Below are 12379 nucleotides of genomic sequence, written 5' to 3'. Positions count from 1 at the left end.
AATTGTGCAAGTTCTATATAAACAAAGCTTTAAAATGCTACCTGGAGACAAGAAAAACTATACCTTGAAGGACACATAAGAAAATGGTTACAATGACTACATCCAAGGAGAGGAACTGAAAGTGTGGGAAAAGGATAACTGGTTAGCGAAAGAAGAATCAGGGAAAAGTTCTTAGAATATTTGCTTCACTTATTGTACAACTCAATTTGTATGGAGCAAAACAGGAACAAGAGGAATTTGTAAAACAGATTCAGGCTAGAAAGGCAGATTAAGAAAAACCTTTCCCCTTTTTTACCCCTGCCCAACAAAACATATCTTCCATTGACCCCCAAGTACTTATTGTATTCTATCTGTAAAGCTTGTTGAATGTCCATCAAGCCAACTCATTATGTTAAGATTCAGATCTAGGAAGGCAAAGTCAAATCTATAAACCTATTTTCATCATTATCTATTTCCCTTCCCAAACTATCAATGAATATAATATTTATATGTACATAAACCTATGAAATAATTTAAATACATCTTACAATCCTGTTCATTTAAACAAATTTTCACTATTTACAAAAGAGGCAATTTATCTAAATTAATTAAAAATCCTATCTAAATTCATTGTTTTATTAAATTCAGAAATTTCCAGAGGATAGTATCTCTCACTTTGGTAGACAAATTAAAAAACTGGTAAGGGAAAAATAATGAAACTGAGAATTAAATAGGTGTTTGGCATGGAAGCAGGTATTTATAAGTATATCAGTCACTTTGTAACAAAAGCTCAAATACTAGTTTAAGCAAAAAGCAAAACAAAACAAAAACCAGCAGAGGGGAAGAGGAAATATACATTGCTAGGACAGTGGTAGAGCTGACCTGGGGAAAAACTGGAGCTAGGGTCTCAGATGCTGTCAGGAATTTCCCTGTCTCTATTCTTAGCTTCCTCCATGAGGCTCCTTATTTTCAACTTTGTAGTAAAGCATCAGGAAAGTAAAAGTAATCTTCTCTAAACCCGATTTAAAAATCCTGGTAATGGATTCTGATTGGCACAGTGTTGTCAGCGCCACACTCAGCCACTGAGCGCACCGGCCACCCCTATGTAGGATCCAAATAAAGGTCATCTTTAAAAAAAAAAAAAAAAAATCAAATTAGTTTTGGATTACCAGTCCAAATTTTATTCCTAGCTTTAAAGGAAAAGCTAATAGGAGGAGGCTTTTGAAAGGGAATTCAGTAATAGGAAAAAGAGACATAGTTTTGAATGTTTTCTAAAGACAATTAAAGAATTGAAAAGGGAATCAGTAAGCCAGTCACACCATAGTTTCTAATGGCTTTATTGTCATTCAGTAACTTCTGTTCCAGTACCACCACTCATTGAGAATTTTGACAGAGTGATGTCCCTTTCCTGCCATCAACATGCGTGACTTGTGACCACAAGGACAGTCCAAACTATAACCATTCTAGTCCCAAGTTTCTTGTCTAATACCATTTACCTAATTGCTACTTTAATATTTTGCAGCCAGATTCTTTTAACATACAGATTTAATATTACTTTTCCTCTTAATATTCTTCAAAGCCTTCACTTTATCTATAGGATTTGAGGTGTCACGTGTTAAACCTTACATTCTAAGTACATACATTATTTGTAATTCCTTGAATTTACCATGTTGTTCATGCTTCCATGTCTTTGTCAATAGTTCTCTAACATGAATGGCAGAGAATCACTAGATTAATACATATTTTCCAAGACTAAATTTAACTCCAAAGATGAGGCAAAACAGGCATTCTTTACAGACTGTTGGTAGAAAGCTAAGCTGTTATAACCTTCCTAGAAAAGTAATTTGCCAGTGTGTATTTAGAGCCTAAAAAATGTTCAACTCATTGACCCAATAATTTATTCAATACTTTTCCATTAAATAAATATTTGTTGAGTGCTTTTTCTAGGTGAGGGGGATACAGCAGAAAGTATTGAAACAAACATACTTTCCCCTTGTGAAGTCTGTATTTTGGTGGGTGAAACAGAAAACATATAAATAAGTAAAATATATCAATAAATGGTAAAAAGCGGAATGAAGAAAAATAGAGCAGGAATTAGTAACAGAAAATGCTGAGGGAGGGGAATAGTTTGCAATTTTTAATAAGAGGTCAGAGATGGCCTCCCCAAGAAAGAAACATTTTAGCCAAGACCTGAAGGAGGTGAGGAAGTAGGCCATCCAGGTATCTAGAAGAAAATCTTCATTTCCAGATTTTTTTCTTTAGGACAAAAATTTGTGCAGAAAAATACTATCTGCAACATCATTTATAAGAACAAAAATATAGAAACAAATTAAACAATAGTAGGAGAATTTTAAGTAGATCATGGTATTACGTTAGTTAAAATCATGAACAGTTATAGCAAAAATGTACAATGATTAAGAGAAAATACCTATGACAAACTAAATGTAAAAAGCAAGAAACAAAATTTTACTTACAACATGGTTTTAACTATGCAACAACATGCAAGGACTAAGAGTAAACACTTTACAAACGTTAACTGTGATTTTTCTAGGTAAAGAATGAGGGGCCACTTATTTTTATCTTTATGCTTTTTGAATGAGTACTTACAATTGTAATCAGAAAATTAGGCTTTCCTTCATCTGTAGCTCACTGTATCTTGTACTCACCTGTAGTGGATTGAATTATGTCCCCCCAAAACTCATTGAAGCTTGAATTGTGTTCCCCAAGCTTTATGTATTAGAAACTTAGACCCCACTGTGATTGTTAACAGGGTGGAGAAATCCTATTATGGTAATTGGAAGGTGGAGCCTTGAAGAGGTGATTGGATTGTAGGACCATGCAGTAGTGAATAGATTTAAAATGGTGGTCAGGGGCGTGGTTCTGAGGGCTTTAAAAGAAGAGGAGAGTCTGTCTCTCTCTCTCTGCTCCCACCATCTTGCAACGTGAGACCCCTGGGTCCCTGCCGCCTCCACCAGATGGTCTTTAGACCTCCCAGCCCCAGAAACTGTAAGCAATGTTTCATTTTCTTTATATATTACCCAGTTCCAGGTATTCCATTAGAGCAACACAAAACTAGACTAGAATACCACCTTACCTTCTAAAGTACCCTGCCACTTCCCTGAACTTATTTGCACAGATGCCCATCTACCATTATAAGACTTGTGAGAAAAAGAACTGTGTACTTTTCCAATGAACTAATTTTTTTCAATGAACCTCTAGTGCCTATTATTCTTACCTTAACTCAGAGTATTTACTGAAACTTATTTATCAGGCACTGCTAGACAAGACAGAAAAGATCTTTCCTTCATGGAGCTTATATTTTAGTGAGAAAGCAGATTTTTAAAAATTAATAATTGTGCTTAATTCTATGAAACAAACTAGGAAGGGGTGATAGAGAAAAATGGCGGTAGGGAACTTATACAGGTGGTAGACAGTGTCCTAGACTTCAAATTGTAAATCAGAGTTCCAAACCCATTTTTACTACTTACTAAATGTGTAATTATATGTCAGTCACTCAGTTTCCTCACAAATAAAATAAATTCAATACAATCTATTTCAAAAGGTTGCTGTAAAGACTCAATGTAAGTGAAAATACCTGTACCCATGGCTAACAGTCTCTTATAGGTAAGAGTTATTCCACAAATATTAGCTGAATTAACAAAATGCTCAATAAATGAACAGGAGGAGTTTAGAAGAGGAATCACTGAATGAGGTCTAAGAAAACCTCATGGAAGAGATATGTTAGTCACTGATGGATAAGTAGTATTTTTACCAGCCTGAGGGGCAAAGCAAACAGCACAAGGATGCTGTCCTTCCTAGAGCTAATCAACATGCACAAAACACAGTCCTACATTATTAGCCCTGATCTCCTTTTGCAGGTTTACCTTGATCTTATCTCCACAGAAATAGATAGCAAAAATGTGTATTCTGTCACTGATGCCATCCTTCTCCCATCCAGACTAAAAAATTTAAGGCTATTTTTTGACTCATTCTCTGCCTATATCAGATACAATTCTTTTTCTTTCCCCAACATCTGCTCTCCTCCCATTCTATCCCATCCAGTCCCACTCATGTAATTCAAGCTAGGCTGTCATATTCCATACTAAGCAGTATTTTGCAAATTGTGTTGTGAGCCACTTATGGATGGGGAAATTAATTTAGCAGATCATGACCAGAATTTAAAAAAAAAATTTGGATCCGTGTACTGGCCAGTTGCCAAAAAGAAAAAAAAAAAAAAAAAAAAAGCTCTCATTTTTTTGGTGGGGGCAGGGTGGGGTGAGTCCACTTGAAAATCTGATAAAAGTTACGGTTTCCCTCACTAGAAAAACACAAGTTCATGTTCATTCACTGTAAGCAATGGTATATGCTAAATTTCAAAGAGTACATAAAACCTTCTGCTGCCAGTCCAAGGGCCCTAAATTAAGATCCCTTAGGATAAAATTTCAGGTACTGCCAGAACTGAGTTTCCTGAATGTATATTTCTTTTCCTTTTTTTTTTCAGGCTGTGAACTGTTTTATTGAAGGGATGAAAAAATTAACTAAGAGCTCTGAAGGCACAACCTCTTCCATTGCATTTGAGCAAAGACAGGGGTGCTCCTTCCTGTATCATCATTTGTTCCCAGAACGTTTGTGTGGAAGAAATCCCAGTGCTCCTGGGTGCCAAAGGTGTGCCTGAATGTGTATTTAAGATATGGAACATTGTGTATATTAAAAGCCATCTTTGTGTCTGCACCTGGTAGAGGGGCTTAGACAAGTAAATTCTCAAGATGCTTACAGAACTGAATCACCTCCATATTTCCTGCTTCAGACCATCAATGTCTCTTTAAAGGCCAAAGAACAAAGTTTTAACCCCTTCTCCTGGTATTAGTTCAGTATTTACTAATCATCCACAAAGTGCCTGGCACTGTGGACACAAAGGAGAATTCCTTTATAATCTGACTTCCCATTTTTTCATTTTCTCTCCTATCACTCCCAAGAGGGGTCCTCTGTTCAGGTTAAACTGGATGCTCTTTATTCCCCAATGTTGTGGATTGATTGAATTGTGTCCCCACAAGTTCATATATTAGAAACTTCATTCCCACTGTAACTCTTGAGGGTGGGAAATCCTATAATGGTAATTGACAGGTGGGGCCTTGAAGAGGTAGATTAGATTGCAGAACCATGCTATAGTGAATGGATTAAAAGTGGTGGTCAGTGGCATGGTTATGAAGGCTTTAAAAGGAGAGCACATAAGACTTTCTTTCTCTGCTCCACCATTTCTGCCATGTGAGACCCCTTGGTCACTGCTGCCACCAAGACTCTCACCAGATGTGTTCCCTGCACTGCAGACTTCCCAGCCTCTGAAACTGTAAGCAAAACATTTTAGGTATTTTTGTTATAAACAATAGAAACAGACAAATACACCCAATATACCATTCCAATCTCCTCCCCCCTCATTTAAATTCCACCTGACTCTTAAGACTCAGTTCAAACAGTTTCTTACCCAATCTTTCTAGGTGGGTCCAGCATTTACTGTGTATACTGAGGTTACACAGTAGTAGATTCAGGAACAGACTTTTGTTAATTCCTAATTTTGCATGCAAAATTTAATGGAGAGGTGCGTTTTTCTGAGGGTTCATAAAAGATATTAAGAGGCTGTAGTGTCTTGAGACTCGAAAAAGGCAGGGAATTATATTTATACTATTATTTATTTACTGTATGCTGTTTCTTTTCCCTCTTTTATTCCCCAAGGTTACGAATTATACACTTTGTGTGGCAGTCATACAAAAGGTAGAAATTTGGGAATGTTTGCTGCCATTAATTTGTGTCTCTCTCAAAATCCTTCCTGAGAGTGTGAAATGCTGCTACAAAGAATGATGAAGTTATCTGTCACGTGACCCACTTTTTAATAATAAATAGAAATATCTTTTTCAGATCTACCAATTAGACATAAACAAAACTTAAAAACATCGTGTATCAATCAAACACACAGCATTGTTAAAAAACCTCAAAGTTGAAAGTCTATTTACAACTCCCAGGGACACAAACCTTAATTTCAAGTCTTTTTCCTTTTTTTCTAGTTACTTTTTTTTTTTTTTTTAGTTTGACTTACTTACTGAAGGTTACGGGATAATTTGGCAACATCTGCATTTGATAAAATGATATTTGCACGCGTTGGAGGCAGGTTTCTTAACAAAAGAGCTACTGGAAGGTTGGGCGTGCCCAGTGCACTGAGGACCTAGGGCCGTTCCATTTGTTTTTCCTCCAGATAAACGTCCAAAGGCAGCCGATACTCCTCGCCCGTTGTGTTAAAAAAAAAAAAAAGTGAAAGTGGAGGGCATTACGGTCGTCCAGTGTAAGCACGAGAATTAGCAATCGCCCCGGGAGCAGGGAGCTCAGGCCTCCGCCCCCGGGCCACTCGGGTCGGCCCCTCACGCGCGGCCTGCGGACCCCAGGGCCCGAGACCGCGGCGCACGGCTCCCGGGGGCGGGGGAAGCGGCGGCGGCGCCGAGACGGAAGCTTTTCCTGTAGGTGAAAGGTCAGAGGCACAGCGGAGGAGGCGGTTGTGCGCGCCCGGCCGCTTGCCGGCTGTCCCCGCGCCCCGCCGCTCCCGGGCCCCGCCACTCAGGCCACTCTCTGCGCTCCCAGCCCAGCCCCAGCCTCCGACCGCGCACTACCGGGCAGACGGGCCAGGCCGGCCCAAGCCCATAGGCTGTAGGAGCGCACTGGGGCTGCGTCCGTTGACCGTTGGGATGAAGAGACACCCCCGCCTCGGCGGCTTGTCTCCCCACCTGGTACTTCTTACCGGCACCTCCCTGCCGCGCTAACTCCAGCGTCGGGCGCCGACCCCGACAGGCCCGCTGCGGCGGCTGCTGGCTGGGGGCGCTCTCGGGGAGAAGCTGAAGAAAGCTGAAGGGAGGGGGATGGGGGGGAGGGAGTTTCCGGGTTTGTGTATTTGGTGGGGGGGTCAGAGTTCGTGACCCCTCCCTCGGCTCGGCGGTTCGCGCACCCCCCACGCCTGCGCATTAGCGATGTGGAGAAGCGGCGAGAAGGTCGTGACGTTCCCTGGGTGGAGTGGAGCGACCGGGGAGCCGAGCCGTGGCAGTGAAAGTCGACTGCCCCCTTTCGGCTTGGAGGAGGACTACGCAGCCAGAGCTGCGCTTCCCGATCAAGTACTTCTAGAAGCCACGCGTTTGACATCATGTTTGCCAGAGGTGGTCGTTAAAGGAAGTTTTGAGCCAGCATTTCAGATTTAAGTAATAATAAATAACCTAATGGCTTAAGCTAGTTCAACTTCTAATTCTGGAAAACGGCTCTGTTACAGGCTCTCTTAGAATCTAAAGTTTATTAGAGAACTCACAATCTAGGTAGATTCTAATTAGATATTTAAGTTTCCCTTAACTATAACGATAGCTGAAATAGAATTATACATAGTAAGGCAAGGTTTTACTTATCAACTATTGTAAGTAATGGCTTACAGTAGTAGATGAGTAAAACTAAATGGCTTAAATGGAGCAAAAATAAAATCCCTAGAATGTTAAGTTCCCCCAAGGCTGGTTTTTGTCTGTTTTGTTCATTGGTGTATTCCCAAGCACACAGGACAATGCCTGCTGGTCAATAAAGATCTGTGAAATGAAAGGGCACTGATGGGACATCATTTTCTCACAGTGGCCACTTGTGGCAGTGAGGTGTGGCAGGTAGAACTGCCCTGCGTGCAAGGTACTGTGAATTTAGTCTTTAAGAAAAGGGGTCCTTGAAATTTTTATTGTATCCAGCAGTGTAGAAAAGCAGCTAAGGATTCAATTAGGAAAAATGTGTACTGGGAACAAGAAAATCTCTGCCATTTCCTTCTGGAACTAGGCAGCTAGACAATGAAGAAGGGCACACAACATTCCCCAACAAATAGAAATATGCTTTATGTCTCATTCTCCCTGTAAAAGTCCACCCCTACCTTTTTGCATCATTTGTTGTGTGTTTGGGTTGTTGGTTTTTTTATTTTGGGGGGGGGCAGCTGGCCAGTTATATGGATCTGAACCATTGACCTTGGTGTTGTAACACCACACTCCAATCAACTGAGCTAACTAGCCAACCCTGGTTTGTTTCTAAGGCAGTCCCTCACCTTCCTTTCCCCCATATCCTTAATCTGGTTCCAAAGGTGAAAGCTATGAAAGTACACTGTCCAATGGAAAAAGGCAATCTGAGACCTTGTCTCTATTCTCAATGCATACTGTGCATGCCTACAGCAATGCTTGTGTTTACCCCTTACCATTCAGTTAATTCACTTGAATCCCAATAAATTGTCTTAGTAAAACTTGGAAGTAGAAGCCATTTTGGGAATATCATTTGTGGGTGAAGAAGAATCTCCCTTAATTATGCTTCGGGAGGAGTCAATGAGGTTCATCTTTAAATGTGACTCTAAAAAAAGGTATGGTTTAAAAGACATCACACAACAGTAGATGTTATAGTAAATTTATTTTATATAAATATAATACATATTAACAATATTTACAATGCTAATTTTTTATCTGTAAAGGATCTGTGTCTTTATATGGACAATAAGATACAAACTATTACCACTTTAAGTAAAAAGTGTTTCTAGAAATACAAGTCATTAAAAAAAGTATTTCAAGATTGGTTCTTATATCCTATGATCAACTCATACAAAAGAGAAAGTTGCGGGCCGAGCCTGTGGCGCACTCGGGAGGGTGCTGCGCTGGGAGCGTGGCGACGCTCCCAGCGGCCGCGGGTTTGGATCCTATATAGGAATGGCCGGTACACTCACTGGCTGACTGCCGGTCACGAAAAAGAAAAAAAAAAGAAAAAAAAAAAAAAAAAAAAAGAAAGTTGCCTCACTTCATCCCTTCCCCCTAGGCGAAAGGAAAAGGAATTTGATATTTAAGCTTTTTGAAAATTTCCTATTACCTTTACTTTTAAGAAATCCTACTAGGAACTATTTAGCTCTTTCCTTATAGGGGAAAAAGTCAAATAAGATTTTCCTTTAGAAAATGACATTAGAAGTGGCATAGGCTCGAGAATGATATGTATATTGGAGGCAGTTACACACACACACACACACACACAAAAATCAGAAGGATCCACATGAAAGAATTTAATTCAGCAAACAATCCACTGCATGTGAAGTGTTCTGGCAGATGCGGCCCAGGGGGACTCTCAAATGAACAAGATTAGTTGTTCTCAAGGACAGAATGTGATAGCACTATATGAAAGTTTGTTTCTGAACTAAACACTATTGAAACAATCTAGTCTGAAGGAATAGGGGAAAGAAGGACTAGATCAACTGTCACAGAGACGTCTTGGATCAATAGGCAGAGACGGGGTGGCCTGTAAGGGTGGTGTTCCCTCAAAAAAAAAAAAAAAAGGAGACTGTGAAAAGAGGTCAATTGGGTTAGGGTTAGCTGGAGTGTGTGATACCTGATGGAGTGTTCCACACCAAGCCATTGGAAAAGCCACTGAAGGTTGCAGAGATGAAATTAAATTGGAACTATGCTTTAGGAAGATTGCTCTGGCAATGTTTGAAATGAAACTTCACAACGAAGGCAATGAAATTAGAAGAAAAGTTATTGCAGTCATTGGGAAGAGGTAAGACGTTCCTGAGCCAGGGCTATGCAGTAACACCAGGAGGGCGAGGATGGAAGGATACAAGAGAAATTGCAGAGAGTTGTTGGGACTGGGAGGCTGATTCTGGAGACTTGAATTGTGTCTTTCTATTACAGAAGAGAATAAATAGATTTGAAGGGGAAAAAAGTGAGTTGAGTTTTAGTCACGTAAAGTTTAAAATGTTTGAGGACTCATGTATATCCAACAGGTAGTTGCAAATGTGCCCTTGCAGGATAGTGGAAAGAGTAGGTCTAAGATCTGATTTATAATGAAGGCATTTTGGGGCTGTGTTTGAGTTGTAGATAACAAGATGCCTGTTCTCACCTTCTATTCAATTGAACAAATATTTTCTCTTAAAAGACCCATGTGCCATGGGAAAAACTGATATAATACAGTATCTGCCTTCAAGGAGTGTACAGTACAATAAAAGAAATAGGATTTACCTCTTTGGAAATCCTAGTGACTACATTTGATCACAATGGATCTCCAACTTTTCAAAAACTGAGTATAATGGAAGCACACTCCAAGATATATCAAAATATGCTGTGATAAAATGTACCAAACTACCAAGTAGGAGGCTGTCCCCATTTCTAGATATATTCTACCAACTAAATATAAAATATACATTTGGTTAACAAAACTATACAGATGGTTTCAGCTAATGATGGTTCAACTTAGGAGTTTTTGACTTTACAATGGTGTCTTTACGATGGTGCAAAAGCAATCTGCATTCAGTAGGCTCAACTTATGATGGGGTTACATCCTGATAAACACATCCTACACTGAAAATATGAAGTTGAAAGTTGATATTTTCAACTTAAGATGGGTTTATCATGACGTAACCCGATCATAAGTCAAGGAGCATCTATCTGTAAAATTTCATCCTCACGTAGTTGTTTCACTACAGCTTTGCATGAATCAAGGGTTGGTCTGATGATCTCATTTAAAGAAATGCTACTAACTACTCAAAGAATCAAGCTTTTGGTTAAAGAAGAGAGAAGTATCTTGGGAAGATAAAGGACAATAGGAGGAAGGTGCTGGGTACATCAGAGAACAGAGGAAAAGAGGTTGGAAAGAGGTTCAGAAACATGGGATGAGGCCAAAGATGACCTTTCTCATTTTCTTAGGACTCTGGTGGGTCCTCTACATTTACAGCTGCCACAGATAAAGGAAGAGCACTGGATGGGGGACACTGGCTAAGAAAACCAGCCCTCACCTAGTTCAGACTGGGATCTCTCGTCTAGGTGATTTTCAGCACCCTTTTAGCTTAGCCTTATAACTGCTTCTCTCTCCTCTTCATGAATAAAAGGAGACACCTGAAAAAGGGTTTGACAAAAGCACATGTATCTGTTTAATAAATATAGTATTCCTGGGATCTACATACTATTTATACTTTCTCCCCACTTATAGACTGCATCGAATATTTTTTTCCTCTAAAATGTTAGCTAGCTATCAAGAGATATTTTTTAAGTAGTTTTACAACAAGTCATATATAATTATGTTCTCAGTTGACATTGAATGAGCCAGATTAAATAAGTAACATTTGATCAGCTTTAGTTATGAAGGACTAATAAGTGGTTTAGGGAATGTAATACTATTCCATACTTAAAACATCTTTATCTGAGAAGGATAATTTGATAGTTTCTTCAAAAGGCTACATTATATACTTCCCAAAGCCTTCCATGAGGTTAAGCCAATAGCTAATACAATCATACATGAATTTCACATGTATGAAAAAAACTTTTCACTAAGTTTGTGCCAGGTTTCTTTTCTCTCTCTCTTTAGATTTATTTAGAACTGGTTCTTGATTCAGCCAGATGTTGCAAGATAGAATAGCCTGGCTGTTATTTTTTCGAGTCTGAGGCATAGGCCAAACTTTGTATTCAGAAAGCTTAGAGTTCAAGATGAGGGGGAAGAACCCCCCAAAACTTGATGTCTTGTTAAATGCCAGACTTACTGCAGCAGAAGGAAACATTTTATAAGGCATAATGTTGGCCTCCAAAAAGGATACGCTAAAAACTGCAGAGATTTTAACATGGAAACCTTATTTATGCAATCTTGATTAAAATAAAGCGAGCTGCAAAGAAATATTAGTTTACCTGTGGTGAAGAAAGATTTGGGAGCCAGCATAGGAGGATTGCGTGTGAGGCTGCAACAGTTTGAAATTATTCCACAGCAAGAAATAGCCAGAAATAACTATAGCAGCCAACTCTAGATCTAGCAGGGACTCTGGTGCTGCAGCAAAGAGCATTCAAGAATCTTCACTAAGGCACTCAGTAACTCTCTTGGGCTACTGAATTAGGAAATCCTTTATATAGAAGCAGAAAGGAAAATTCTTGTACACTTTAATGAAATATTCTATGGATAACTGTGCCTTTTTAAGATAATTTATAGTTGAAACTCATGTCAGTAAAATGTATGTTATGAACACCAGGAATGACTTTAATCACAGTGTTAATTTCATTTTTCTTCAGCTAATCAACAATTCTATGTACAAGGTAGTAGTTCATATGTTAAACAATAACTGCACCAGAATTATGATTATAAGTCTTTCCTAATGAAGTGCATTGACAGTGGTTAAAAAAAGGATTTTTTTTTTTTTTTTTTTTTTAATTACCAGGGAGGACATATCCCAAAATGTTAAAGACCTTTAGAAAATGAACACTATACAATTTCACTTAATACGGCTTAGAATTTGTGCTTTTCTGACATGGTAATTCCAGTTCATTTTTTAAAACACAATATTATAGGAAATGTAACATTCATTTTAGATACAAATACCACCACTGACTTGGGCTCAGAA

At 39.0% G+C, this 12379-nt stretch overlaps 1 protein-coding gene across 6 annotated transcripts in view; it reads right to left on the bottom strand.

Moving 5' to 3' along the window:
* The window catches only part of NR2C1 (nuclear receptor subfamily 2 group C member 1), a 56155-nt gene that overhangs the window by 40555 nt on the left and 3221 nt on the right, over positions 1-12379 (bottom strand). Inside the window, exon 1 of one of the 6 annotated variants that reach the window (XM_063074943.1) lies at positions 6750-6913. The exons of 1 other annotated variant lie outside the window; for it this stretch is intronic. The gene's annotated coding sequence lies outside the window, so the exon portion shown is untranslated. Of the gene's footprint in view, positions 1-5461; positions 5483-6070; positions 6445-6749; positions 6914-12379 lie in introns of those variants that run through there. 4 more of the 6 variants (XM_063074942.1, XM_063074945.1, XM_063074944.1 and 1 more) reach the window with 4 other exon arrangements.

This window comes from Cynocephalus volans, chromosome 12, assembly GCF_027409185.1.
Source record: "Cynocephalus volans isolate mCynVol1 chromosome 12, mCynVol1.pri, whole genome shotgun sequence".
In the NCBI taxonomy this organism is placed as follows: Eukaryota; Metazoa; Chordata; class Mammalia; order Dermoptera; family Cynocephalidae; genus Cynocephalus; species Cynocephalus volans.
This window is presented reverse-complemented; position numbering and strand designations above follow the sequence as displayed.